The sequence below is a fragment of the Lathyrus oleraceus genome, chromosome 3 (assembly GCF_024323335.1).
Source record: "Lathyrus oleraceus cultivar Zhongwan6 chromosome 3, CAAS_Psat_ZW6_1.0, whole genome shotgun sequence".
Taxonomy (NCBI): Eukaryota; Viridiplantae; Streptophyta; class Magnoliopsida; order Fabales; family Fabaceae; genus Lathyrus; species Lathyrus oleraceus.
The window spans coordinates 278232035-278247463 of record NC_066581.1 but is presented as its reverse complement, the minus strand read 5'-3'; positions in this window follow the sequence as shown (position 1 = coordinate 278247463).

The following is a 15429-nucleotide window of genomic DNA, read 5'->3' as shown; positions in this document are numbered from 1 at the left end:
AACTGTCCTGAATAAAATGTGCCTCTGAGTAAGCAAAATAAGATTCTGATGTAAACAAAGTGGATTCTGCATCTGACTCCGATACTCCTACCAAGTTAGAAGTCATCTGAGTTAGTAATCTCCAGGAACCGACCCTTTGGTATTCCTGAAGACCAGATAGAGCAAACACGTGGAGCACCTTGCGTCTGACCTTGGAACTTCTAGACATCTGTTTAGCAGTAATCAAGGAACAATCTCTTGAGATCTCCTCGAGCAGTGTACTGACTGTTGGGATTAGACATCATTTATGAGCTGTAATCATTTTCCCTCTGACGTGCATACTTGGTTTTTGTGCTAAACTCTGTTTTGTGTGTCGTTTTGCATGCGCCCTAATTTGGGTATTTAAACACTTCTTTTCACACATTGCACACTTTTCACTCTCACAAGCACTCTTAACCCTCTGCAAGTTCTTTTCTCCCTCAAGGCATTCATGCAGCGTGCATTCAAGTTCTTCACCTTTAACTGAGCTCATCAACAATATTCATGGATTCCCAACAACAATCAGTGTATAACTTCTCTCAACAGATGGATTCCAACGAACAAGCTCCAAGTTCAAGCAACCTGAACCCAACAGTTACCGGTGCCATCTCCACCCCCATCTACAAAGAACCTCACATTCTTGATCGTGAGCCTCATATCAACCTTGCAACACCTTTTGAGAAACTGGAAGTGTTGTGTGAATCACTGGTGGACTTTGAAAACATGCAAAGAAATGGTATTGACCTCACTGAAGAACTGAAGAATCAAGGTTGGGGAAACTACTTCCAACGTCTGTATGGTCCAGTTTACACAAACCTAGTGAAGGAATTCTGGAGATTCGCTAACGCTGACGATCACTACATCGTCTCCTATGTTCTGGGAGTTAAGATGGTGATCACTGAGAAGTCCATTGCTGCTCTTCTAGGCATGGAGAAAGATGGAGGAAGAAGGATTTACAACATTAATCCTAGGGCAAAATATTTGTCCCATGAGATTAATCCAACTATCTTCAAACAGAACGCTGAAGGCAATCACTCCAAGAACAAGGAACTACATCAGAACCTCTGGGTCTGGCTGAAGATCATCTTGGGCACCATACATCATCGCCCAACTTCAAACTCCTCAGACTACATCAACACAGACCAGAAGTGCATTTTGTACTGCATCCACAAGGGTCTGAAGCTCTGCCTCCCTGCACTCCTCTTCAAGTACCTCAGAGACTCTGTGAGAGATACCAGAAATAACATGAAGTCCAGAAACTACATTCCCTTGGGAAGACTCATCTCTTACGTTCTTATTGAAAGTGGTCTCGTAGATCATCTGATTACTTTCAGACTCATGGAAGACGTGATGATCGGCACTAGAAGAGCTCTAAACACCCGCAATCTAAAGAGCATGGGGATTCTGGATCAAGTAAGTGCCAAACCCACTCTGGACACCTCCTGGGAAGCTCTCAAAGATCAGAGGAAGATCCCAAATAGACTCTATCTGATCTCAAAGATCAACCGTCCAGAGGTAATCTTGTATTACTTAGATGATCTGCGAAAACAAGGAGTAGATATCTCAGACTTCAACTTAAGCCAGCTGCCAGAACAACCTCCCAACTTCATGAAGCGACCACGAGGACCATCTGAGAAGGCAAAGCAGGCGAAGAAAGCAAAGCTGGGAGAATCCTCTGGATCAAGACCTCCAGTACCTCTGATTGGATCTTCTGGTAAGTCTGTTTCTCTCGCTCCTTCGGTACAACTTCAGCATATTGCTTCCTCTATCCCTCAAACAACACCCATATACACCAATTCAGAAACTCCTCCCTCAACCACCAGACCATCAAACCAACCATCTCAAAAATTCAACCTTGCCACCACCACCTTACCCGTTTCAGAAGCAGAAATGTTGAACGAAACCACTTCACCCTCTTCATCTTCTTCTCCAGAATTACCCCCCTACTACAACATTTTCACAGATACTGAACCATCTGACCCTCCTGTCACATCCGCGAAAAACAACCGGCGGGAAAAACAAACAAACAGAGCCGCCACCGTGCGTTATTTATCCCAAAAGAGGGAAAGGAAACGCTCGAAGTAAACCTGGAAAAGACATGGTCTCGCGACCAGAGAAAGATGGGATCGGGAGTCGGTTATACGAATGGAAGGTATTAGCACCCCTACGCATCCGTCGTACCCGACGGGATCCACGCTCAGAAAGAAAGGATAAGGTTGCTAAAAACTGCTCACAAACTGCACAAGGCTGGAAGGAAACGCAGAAAGACAAAAGAAACTAACTCGGCAGGATATCGCATCCTGGGCCTACGTAGTCTGTCAGGCACAGACATCAGAGTCGACGTAGTTCGGGACAAGGGGAAACGTGCTCGCTAGGATGTCGCATCCTATGCATACGTATCTTCTCTGACCGGAGAAGAATCAGAGCACTCGTAGCTCGGCTAACGCACGCCAAACAAAACCACACAGGAAACCGACTGCCAATCGCTGGACTTACGTCAGACTCCACACAAACAGGCAAAACTGGAAACTGAATGCCAATCGCTGGACTTACATCAGACTCCGAACCAACAAACACACACAGGAAACCAACTGCCAATCGCTGGACTTACGTCAGACTCCGCACAAACAAACACACACAGGAAACCAACTGCCAATCGCTGGACTTACGTCGGACTCCGACACACACAAAGGGGTTGAAAAAGAAAAAAGGCGCCCGGAGAGATCAGCTCATCTCCTGCCTATGTACCTCATCTGGTATGAGGATCAGGGCGACGTAGTTCCCCTACGCAGGGAAAGAACTTCTATCCTAACCAGATACAAAGGGAGACACAAACTACTAGGGAGACTACGACTCGAGCCTAGAAGTTGTCATGCATACGATCCCTATGTTAAGGTTTCTATCTAATTTGCACAGGAAGCAAGCTATCCTAAACAGCACAAGCAAATACATACAAGCACACAAAGCAAGCACACACACTATATGCACACAATTGGGCTCATACAAGGTTAGGCTGTGAGACACAAGCCAACTGGCATCGGGTGTGGTTAGCTCTTAACCCTAACATTGAGAGTTAGGGTGAAGCAGATGAAATGAGAAGTGAGGGTAAGACCTCACAGCTCTTATCCCTGGCCTGGGAGAGCTTCAGACAAATGAAAGTGTGGGAGTTCAGAATGTAGGAACTCTTCTCCACATGACTGACACAACATGATCTTGGGTTATTATCCACAATGCATCAACACAATGGTGTGAGCAAGGTGAATGACACAACTGAATAGCAGGGGATGGATTGCACATCCCTTTTATCATCCAATTGCCTCTTAAGAGGTCTTTACCTGCTTGGCACAAATTTAAACATTCACAAGCATTGCCTCTTAAGGAGGGCTTCAGACAGGTGCCTGCCCACATAACAGGACAGATCTTCCAGACTACATGAAGTCAGAGAAATTATACCTCAGTGGTTAAGCAACCAAGCAAATCAAAACAAGTTCAAAAGAACTCAAAGCAACTTAGGTACCTGTGAAAAATCTAAACTAATTAGTTCAACTGTACAGACAAACAATCAATAGGCAATAGCAAACAGACAGACAATGTTCACAATATGCAAGCTACAAGGCAAACTCAAATGAGCTAACATCAACCTACAAAACAACATAATTTTAGTCATCCTCAATCAATTAATCAACTCAAATGAATGATCCACTCCAATCATGGCAATGTGCATCTTAACCTGAAATCCACAATCCAAACAGTGAGTCCAAACCACTAGGTCAAAGCCTAGGGTCAAAAGAGGGTCAAACATTCAAAACAGAACATGAAATTTAACATGAATCATCTTCATTCACGTCTTGAAACATTCCAAAAGGTCTCATATCAATATCATTAACCAAAAGCATTTCATGATCAATTGAAGTTCAAGGTAATTTTAAAGCTCAAATGTGACCAACCAGAATGAAAAATCTCAATTAAATCAGAAATGATTCAAATAATTCCAACAAAATTCATGAGCAATCACAACATCTATAACATGCATCACACAAAAAATCAGGGCAATTGGAGATCATTTGGCATGGTAAACACATCATTCAAGTTGAACATCACAAGGTGTGACACAAATTGTCACACCAACTTAGCACATTCATAAAACAGAAATGACAAGTGATAAAAATACCAAATCAACACCAAAATGTCAAGCAATATGTCTAGTTATAGCATGCAAAATTTCACATTCATTGGATCAAAGACCAGCATTTCACAACATGATAACCAAGGCAAGGTCAAATATGGACATGTACTCAAACATTCTAGCATCAAAAAAGTATCCAACCAAGCACAACTTGCATTTTGATAATCACAAAAAAGTAGACAACATGAGAAACATAATGCAAAAAATTGGAGGTCATTTGGATGAATTTTCAATTTATAGTGAATTTTAGAAGTTGAGAAATATTTGAAAGATGATTTTGGAGCCAAGGCATGAAAATGAGGGAGGGAAAGGAAAATGCAATGCAGTTTGAAAAACAAGCTTCGCTCGGATTCGAACCGAGGCTACATTTAAAATGCCAAACGCGCGCTTTCCTCATAACGACATCGTTTAACCATAAAACCCTAAAACGCACGATGTGCATGGATTTGAAAATCCGCAGGTAATACGCATGAACTCATGGCAAAATCCGTAGGTAACCTGGAAAATGCTATGAATCTCTTGAAGAACACGATGAAGATCACGAAGATCTTCATCCAACTTTTCCAGATTTTTTCCAAAAGTTCCAGAAATGAAAATCAAGCATATCAATCAACTCGCCACGCATCATACATCAAGAATCCAACAATATTTCATGCAAAAACAATCAAACACGCATGGATCGAAGGAATCAAGAATCATCATCAAAACTTCAATTGCATGTAACTTTGTGTTTATAGCATCATTTCACTCGATTTAAAGCTCAGATTCATCACCATTCAATGAACTACACAATAGGCATAATGAATTTGTGAATTAAAGAGGTCGAAAAAGTAACCTCTTGATGAACAGCAACCGGAATCGCGTAATACAAGGCTTGGCAAGTCCTTAAATCTCTTCCAATATGCTTCTTGAGATGAATGATGATGAATGTGAGGCTCAAATTCACATGAATTCAACTGAATCTCCAACTGCCATGGATGCTTCACTCTTTACACCTAGCTCAAACAGCCACGATTTCTCTTGCTTACACGTCCAAATGTGCTCAATTATGCTCCATGATGATGAAATGATCAATGAAAAGTGTTTAGGTTTGAAGAATTTTGGAAAAAAAGTGAGAGAAATTGGAGAATTTTGTTGAATCTAGATCTGAAATGTTAATTGTGATCAAAACAGTTATGATTAAGCATATATACTCCATGCTAATCATGTTTAACAACAACTTAAGCCAAATGCAAGTGTGATTAGTGAGTTTTGTGGTGTTTGTGCAAAAATGCATTTTCTACTCCATGCACCCCCATGCACGTGAACAGTGCATGTTCTGGCCCAAAATGCCTTAAATGATTCCATGCACACGTTTAAATTGGTTTGGTATGCATATGTTCAATCAAAATGAGTTTATGAAATTTTTCCCAAAAATCTTCATGAATGCACCAATGATCATGCAATGAGATTTCATGCCATGTAGTGATATGCTTGGAAAATATATGTTACAAGGATCAAAGTGCAAAAAGAACCACTCAATTTGGAGTTTTGGTTTGAAAGTTATGCCCATTTGAAGTTTGAACCACACTTTGTCATGATTGGACCATATCTCCTCAACCACACATGATAAATCCATGACCTTGGACTTTTTGGAAATGGGAGAGAAGGATCTTCAACTTTAATGTTGGACAAAATTTCATTTGAAGCTTTCTTGATGATGTAATCTTGAGTTGAAGTTGGTCCAAAACCTTTCCATTTTTGGAAACTTTCAAATTACAGGTCACTTGCTATTTTTGGAAAGTCTTGATCTGGCTTCAAAATCTTCAAGGTAGATGTTTGACATGTCAAATGAGACTTGTTTGAACATGAATGAGGTATCTCTGACCACTTCCCACCTCCAAATCCACAGTTGACTTGGCAGTTGACATACAGTTGACTTGATCATGCACAGATGATTTTGAGCCTCAACCACTTGATGAAATGGCTCAAAAATAAAACCCTAGCTTACACAAGCTCCACATAATAACCATATGATGATCTCCTTCTCAAGAAAGACCTCATCTCCTTGAGAAACCCTGCCTATTAGAATGCAACTGATTAGGGTTGACTAGAGGTCAAAACCCTAATCCCAAGGCACATGATCCGGCACAATGAACCTCTTGGTGATGATAAAACCATGATGATGGTGATATACTCTGGAAAATAAGATAACACTCATCCTCCTTGAGGAACCAATAATCCCTAATTGAAGCACAAACCTCAGATGATTAGTGATCAATTTATGAGACCCTCAGGCTTGAATCTTTTAACCTCTCTATCTTCTGAGAAAGACCTAGGAGGATGACTTGCTTATTTCACATGATATGCAAAGATGTAATGCCTAATGTCCTAAAAATGAGATGCAATATGCTAAGCTAGTCCCAAGAGAGGAGGGCAAATTTTAAGGTGTTACAGCTGCCCCTATTGAATCCATTGTGAACCTGTCGATATGAATAGCCTCGGCTTTCAGATGATCAAGGCGAAGAGGGATTGAATACCAAGAACAGACGAACAATTTGCACTCCGATGGGAAATAATTAACAATGCCTGTCAGAATCGGCGAAGAAATGATCTTAAAAGAAAAATCCGTCTGGTACGGAGAAAGTCGGCCTGAATACCGAATAGAAATTTGGCCTGTATACCAAAATAAATGGTAACACAGGGATAACCATGGCCTGAACGCCGCTCATCATTCTGAGTACTGAGCATCGGAATATGAGAGTATTAATATCGGTCTGATCACTGAGAGATTGGCCTGAATGCCGCAAGCTGAATCGATCTGAACTTCGGAAGCTTCTTCAATCTGAGAATCGGAAACTGGTCTGAATACCACTTCGGTCTGAACACCGCAAGCTGCATCGATCTGAACTTCGGAAGCTTCTTCGATTTGAGAATCGGAAACTGGCCTGAATACCACTTCGGTCTGAACACCGCAAGCTGCATCGATCTGAACTTCGGAAGCTTCTTCGATCTGAGAATCGGAGACTGGTCTGAATACCGCTTCGGTCTGAACACCGGAAAACTGGCCTGAATGCCACAAGTTCTTTGACCTGAACGTCAGAAACTTCTTCGATCTGAAAATCGGAAACTGGCCTGAATGCCACATCGGTCTGAATACCCGAAAAACTTGTCATGCCTGTCAGCATCGGCAAAGATAAGGAACAATGATAAATGAGGCGGCACGCGTGCCAACGACCCATGCCGGGGGTAACAAGCCGTGAGCATGCCATCCTCTATTCAATCCTAGCAAACGAACAATTTGCACTCAGCTGGGGATTATTCTCTTTCTTCCCTTTTTGGACCCCGAAACTTCTTGGATTATCATTCCATCTCCGCCTGACAGAAATTCTTCCTCCAATATCGCACTACTGGGGAATACTGTTGATTCAAAATCATGATGCCAAACTCCTCAGAGTAACATCTTCACCATTTGGCGAAACCACCTCTCAAACGGTAACCACGGCTTGAGACTAGCTTATGCTTGCAATGCTTATGCATGATGATCTTTTAGCGTAATGCTCCATAATCATGGAAATGCTACGCAATTAAGTATGCAACATGCTATGCTTATCTACATGATGAATGCATAAAAAAGTATCCCCCTCAAGGGACTCTTCTAGGGAGCCCGAGGCACTCTGCTGAGGAACTCGACAACACTCCAACCTCCACCCTGCTGGGGAATAGCCCTGCTGCTGGGAAAAGGACCACCCTCACTAGGGATAACCTCCTCTGAACCCGATCCACTCGGGGATTTCGCTGGGGAAGAAACCACCAACGCACTCTGTGGGGGAAACAACAACCTTCGGCTTGCTGGGGAACTTAACAAGCTCCTCCATGCTAGGAAAAACAACTACCAACAGGCACCTCCGCTGGGAAATAGCAACCTTCAGGCCGGGCTGCTGAGGAAACACCGATCTCAATCCTGCTTGGAAAAACCAGGAAAATATGGCACAGAGCACCCGTCGACTCGTCGAACCATGGTATTCACCATCTAACCACAGTATCAGCTTTCCACTTTTGAGAGCTCCCCGACCCGTCTGGACTTTTCTGATTCATCACCTTGTATTCTCGACTCCTCCGTACTCGACGGCGATCGAACTCCTTGGATTCATACAAACTTTCCAGTCTCCAGATTTTGAAGAGTCTTCTTGATTAATATCCAGGATCGTCGTCACCCCTCGCCGTCTTTCCATCATTCCTAGGTCCCTGATTGGACTCCGTGGGGATTCTTTTGCCAAAACTTTCCATCACAACCTGCAAGTGAGTGAAAATATCTAACAGCACCTTCAAAAGAGATCGTTAGACAAAAACGTGCCCCAGGCGTGCCAAGATTTCAACACCTGAGTCACTCAACCTTCCAAATAAGATTTCAAGTTTTCAATCTTATAAACATGCATTGGAAGGGACCCGTATGACTTAAAATGCAAAGATTCTTTATCACAAACAATTGGATGTTTTTGCAATCAAAGCGGTAATGAAAACAAAAACAAAATTATTTGACTGAATATGCATTTTATTGATTGAAAAGGTGTGGCTCAAACTGAGCAATACAAAGGAAGCAATTCCTGAAAAGAGGTAATTGCGCACAAAAGGAAAAATCTATCCTAATGGCAATGTGAACCCGCAATCTCATCGAGTTCCAACTCGGTTACACCCCTTATGTCCTCAGACTTTCCGTGCTTTCTGCCTTCTGAACAAGACGCTTCCGACCGATCCCTGTCGGGGATTATCCTGGTGCCTTAACCAAAGCGCAAACAATCACACTAGACGCAGTTGCTCGTTTCAATCCCTCTTTTTCCTGGACCGCCCTTTCGGGTTTTCAGTCCACCAGGATACCCTTTTTTGCCCAAGCCGCCTTTTCAGGTTTTCGACTTGCCGGGTGTACATTTTTCATTTTATCCCGAACCTTTCTTCTTTTTTTTTATTGGTTCGCCGGGATGCCCATTTTTTCCTGGACTATTTTATTCTTTTCGTCTAGCGGGTCTCTTATACGAAGTATTTTTTAACTGCGTCTGCATTCACAGGGGATGGAAAATCCTCGCCATCCATGGTCGTTAACAACAAGGCTCCACCAGAGAAAACCTTCTTGACCACGAATGGACCTTCATAATTGGGTGTCCACTTGCCCCTACGATCGTTTTGAGGAGGAAGGATCCTTTTCAATACCATATCTCCCACGTGATACACACGAGGTCGCACCTTTCGGTCAAAAGCACGCTTCATCCGCTGCTGGTACAACTGTCCATGACAAATGGCCGCCAGCCTCTTTTCCTCAATCAGGCTCAACTCTTCATACCGAGTCCTTACCCATTCAGCCTCTTGCAACTTCACGTCCATCAAGACTCTCAAAGAGGGAATTTGAACCTCAACCGGTAGCACCGCTTCCATCCCATATACCAACGAGAAAGGCGTTGCCCCAGTAGATGTACGCACCGAAGTTCGGTACCCATGTAATGCAAATGGCAACATCTCATGCCAATCTTTATAGGTCACGACCATTTTCTGCACAATCTTCTTAATATTCTTATTAGCTGCCTCAACCGCCCCATTCATCTTCGGACGATAAGGAGAAGAATTGTGATGCTCGATCTTGAATTCCCGACACAGTTCTGCCATCATCTTGTTATTCAAATTAGAACCATTATCAGTAATGATTCTTTCGGGAACCCCATATCTGCAAATGATGTCTCTCTTCAGGAATCTGGCGACAACCTGCTTCGTCACATTGGCATAAGAGGCTGCTTCCACCCACTTGGTGAAGTAATCAATAGCCACTAATATGAACCGGTTCCCATTCGAAGCCGTAGGCTCAATCTTCCCAATCATATTGATGCCCCACATAGCAAACGACCACGGAGACGTCATCAAACTCAACGGATTTGGAGGCACGTACACCTTGTCAGCATAAATCTGGCATTTATGACACTTCCGCATGAAATTGAAACATTGGGCCTCCATTGTCATCCAATAATAACCAGCCCTCAACAGCTTCTTCACCATTGCATTCCCACTGGCATGGGTACCAAACGACCCCTCGTGGACCTCTTTCATCAATTGGCTTGCTTCTTTGTCGTCAACACATCTGAGCAAAACCCAATCGAAATTTCTCTTGTACAAAACCCCATCCTTATTCAAGTAGAACACCATGGCCAACCTCCGCAGAGTCTTTCGGTCCTTCTTGGATGCTCCCTCAGGATATTCTTGAGTTTCCAAATAACGCTTGATATCGTAATACCACGGCTTCTCATCATCAGGCACTGTCTCAACAGCAAATACATAAGCCGGTCTATCCAGACGTCCTACCTCAACACTGGGGAACTGATTCCACCACTGCACCTTAATCAAGGCGGCCAGAGTAGCCAAAGCATCTGCCAAAGGATTCTCTTCTCTAGGCACATGATGCAATACCACCTTGGTGAAAAACGTCAACAATCTCCTCGTATAATCCCGGTATGGAATTAAATGAGATTGATGCGTATACCATTTTCCGTTAACCTGATTCACAACCAAAGTTGAATCTCCATATATAACAAGGTTCTTGATCCGCAAATCAATCGCCTCTTCAATCCCCAAGATACAAGCTTCGTATTCAGCCACATTGTTGGTGCACTCAAATGTTAGCCGGGCAGCAAAAGGAATGTGGGATCCATTCGGCGTAACCAAAACAGCACCAACTCCGCTACCATTTACGTTAACGGCCCCATCAAACATCAAAATCCATTCGGATTCAGGGTCAGGCCCCTCCTCTGGGATCGGTTCCTCATAATCTTTCGATTTGAGAAACATGATGTCCTCATCAGGGAACTCAAATTTCATTGGTTGATAATCCTCAATGGGTTGCTGGGCGAGGTAATCAGACAATACACTCCCCTTTATCGCCTTCTGAGAGGTATACTGGATATCATATTCAGTCAAAATCATCTGCCATCTCGCAACCCGTCCGGTCAATGCTGGCTTCTCAAAAATGTACTTGATTGGATCCATCTTGGAAATCAACAAAATGGTATGAACCAACATATACTGCCTCAGTCGGCGAGCAGCCCAGACCAAAGCACAACATGTTTTCTCGAGCAGTGAATATCTTGTTTCACAGTCGGTAAACTTTTTGCTAAGGTAGTATATGGCATGCTCTTTTCGACCAGACTCGTCATGCTGCCCCAGTATGCACCCCGTAGACCCCTCGAGGACTGTCAAGTACAGAATTAACGGTCGTCCCTCCACAGGAGGCATCAGAATCAGAGGCTCCTGCAAATACTCTTTTATCTTTTCAAATGCCGCTTGGCAATCATTATTCCACCTGACCGTTTGATCTTTTCTCAACAGCTTGAATATTGGTTCACACGTGGCTGTTAGGTGAGATATGAACCGTGAAATGTAGTTCAATCTACCTAAGAAACCACGAACCTCCTTCTCTATTCTCGGTTCAGGCATTTCTCGTATTGCTTTTACCTTAGCAGGATCAACCTCGATTCCTTTTTCACTTACAATGAACCCCAACAATTTACCGGACCGCGCCCCGAAAGTGCACTTATTCGGATTCAACCTCAGTCTGAATTGTCTCAGCCGGTCAAATAACTTGGCCAAGTCTACCAAATGCCCCTCTTCTGTTTGGGACTTTGCTATCATGTCATCAACATAGCATTCGATTTCATGATGAATCATATCATGAAACAAAGTCACCATGGCTCTCTGATAAGTAGCACCGACGTTCTTGAGACCAAATGGCATCACCTTATAACAGAAAGTGCCCCACGGTGTGATGAACGTTGTTTTCTCCATATCATCTGGCGACATTTTGATTTGATTATAGCCAGAAAAGCCATCCATGAAGGAAAACACCGAGAATTGAGCTATATTATCTACCAATACATCAATGTGAGGTAATGGGAAATCATCCTTCGGGCTAGCTCTATTCAAATCCCGGTAGTCCACACACATCCTCACCTTCCCATCTTTCTTCGGGACGGGCACAATGTTCGCGACCCAAGGCGGATAATTAGTGACAGCGAGGAAACCAACATCCAACTGCTTCTAAACCTCCTCTTTAATCTTCATGGCCATCTCAGGTCGAGTTCTGCGCAACTTCTGCTTCACTGGAGGACAATCTGCTCTCAACGGTAACTTGTGCACAACAATATCGGTATCCAATCCTGGCATATCTTGATAAGACCAGGCAAAGATATCAACATATTCTTTCAACAATGTTACCATTCTGCTCTTGACACTCGCCTCCAAAGCAGCCCCGATTTTCACTTCCTTTCTGACCTCGTCGGTACCCAAATTCACAACTTCAACTTGCTCCTCGTGTGGCTGAATCACCTTCTCCTCTTGTTTCAACAACCTGGCTAATTCCTCTGGCAGTTCACAATCTTCTTCGCCTTCTTCTTCGGCATGATAGATCGGATTGTCGAAGTCATATGAGGGTGTAACATGATTGTTATCAATGAGATCCAGCGAATGATCGCATCTGCATGAATGTTGATTCATGCATTGCTTTAGAACCGGAGTGAAACAAATTGAAAAAGGAAAATGAAAACATTGCCATTTTTATTTTGTTTTAAACTGCAAAAATAAATGAAAAACAGGGAACACCGCTTTTAATTGAAAAACATCCTTTTATTTATGATGCAAATATTGCAAAATGAAACATGAGGTGGCCCTTACAATGAACCATTACGTTTCGGGCAAAACGTAAGGCTTCCATGCAAATAAAATTGAAAATAGAAAATATTACTCTTCAAGTAGAGTGACAGTGATGATCTTTTCAGCCTTCCAATTCTGGACTTCCATCCCTGGTACGCACGGCTTTATCCATTGATCGATCTCGCAATCACTGTTGACCTCTTCACCCACCACACAGATGTGATCTGGGTCCAGCATTCCAGCACTGGTGAATGTGAATGACGGACGACGTCCCTTGCTCTGACCAGACGAGCCTCGGCCCGGCTGATAACCCACTCTGAATCTGTCTTTCTTGGCGGTGATGTCCATCATCTTTCCCCATCCTGGAGCTTCTCCACTCTTCACCACCTCAGCAGCCTGCTTGTACGAAGAAATGGACGGCTTCTCCTCTTCTTTGGCAAAAAGAGCATTTTCCACCTTGACGGTTTCGAATGCTTGACTTGGTGTTTCCCATATCTCACCGTCCATTTCAACATACTTGAACGATGATAGGTGACTGACGAAGATGTCTTCTTCCCCACAGACTGTGACGACCTGCTCGTCCCAGATATACTTCAATTTCTGGTGCAAAGTCGAAGTCACTGCTCCAGCAGCATGAATCCATGACCTACCCAACAAGCAACTGTATGCCGACTAAATATCCATGACATAAAATACAGACTTGAACACCTCGGGCCCGATCTTCACCGGGAGCTCCACTTCCCCGAATACAGCCCGCTTCGAACCGTCAAAAGCTCTCACTATCAGGTCAGTGGGCGTCAAGATCAACCCTTCATAGTTCAGCTTCGCCAAGGCTTTCTTTGGCAACACATTTAAAGATGAGCCGATATCAACCAACACGTGCGAAAGCACGGCTCCTTTACATTCCATTGCGATGTGTAACGCCCGATTATGGTTCCGCCCATCCACCGTCAAATCAAGATCAGTGAAACCCAGCCCATGGCTGGCATTGACATTTGACACCACCGTCTCTAACTGATTGATTGTTATCTCCTGAGGAACATAGGCTCTTTTCAGTATTTTCAGCAAAGCCTCTCTATGCCCCTCGGAACTCAGCAATAATGACAAGATCGAGATCTTGGATGGGGTCTGTTGCAAGTGGTCCACAAGCTTGTACTCTGACTTCTTGATGATTCTCAGAAATTCATCAGCTTCATCATCAAGCTCTTTCTCCGACCCACCAGGCGCCGGTGTCACCACAGGAGTACCCTCGCTTACCACCTGCTTCCCTCTCGCCCTGGCTAAAGCCTCGGCCTTATCTTTCTTTTCTCTCTCTCCATCCCCATTCCTCAAGGCATCCGGTGCAAACAACCTTCCACTGCGAGTGAACCCACTAGGTCCGGCATTATCCACCTTTGAAACGGTGGTTTCACTTGCAGCCTGATCCTCCAACTTCTCCCAATTACAATATACTTCTCCACCATAATGCCATGGCACGGCGTCATCTTTGTCATAAGGAATTGGCCCAAGTACCGTGATAGTAACTGGAGCCGCATCTGCCAGCGTTGACAAATCAACCGGATCGAAGTAGATGGTTATGGTGGAGACATCTTCTTTCCCCGAATCAATCTTCTCAAATCTGAGGCTTCCTTCATCCATCATCTTCTGGACAACCTCCCGCAAGAAAACACACCCATTGATAGCAACAGTACATGCAACACAACAGTCATCACAGCCCGGGAAAACCCCATTCTTCAACAACTGACGCTTGACCTCAGCCAACGGAGTCCTCAACTGATCCACATTCAATAGCCCAATTCTTCTACCATCTTCAGAAATTGCATTCACCCCCATTTGACCATGCGCAGGCATGGGATTAGCATTCACATTTGGAGACGGTGCAAAATTGATTGCCTTGGAATCCACTAAGTCCTGGACCACATGCTTAGAAGCTTTACAGTTTTCTACATTGTGTCCAGGGGCACCTGAGTGGAATTCTCACTTGGCGTTCTCATCAAAACTGGCCGGCCTCTGATCAGGTCTCAACGGTGCCAACGTCCTCAGCTGGACCAACCCCAAGTCTTTCAGCTTCTTCAACAAGAATGAATAGGTCACAGGTGGTCTATCGAATTGATGATCATTCATTCGTCCTCTTACCTGGTACCCGGCCCTCTGCGGTCTCTGTTGAAATGGCTGACGTTGTTGTTGCGGTTGTGGCTGTTGCTGTTGTTGATTATCAGAAGGAATAGTTACCGCAGCAGTGTGCTGGTAGTAACGATCCCTACTCTGCCCCCTCTGAGCATACACGGCACTTGTATCACCCTCCTTCTTCCTCTGACCATTTCCAAAGGGCTTCTTCGATCCAGATGACGAAGCGTTACCCTGTATCTTTCCCAACTTCAACCAACTTTCAATTCTTTCTCCGGCCACCACAATATCAGCAAAATTTGTAACCGGGCATCCAACCATTCTCTCTGCGAATGTCCCCTGAAGGGTACCCATGAACAGATCTGACATTTCTCTGTCTACCAACGGAGGTTGAACTCTGGCAGCCAGCTCCCTCCATCTCTGCGCATATTCTT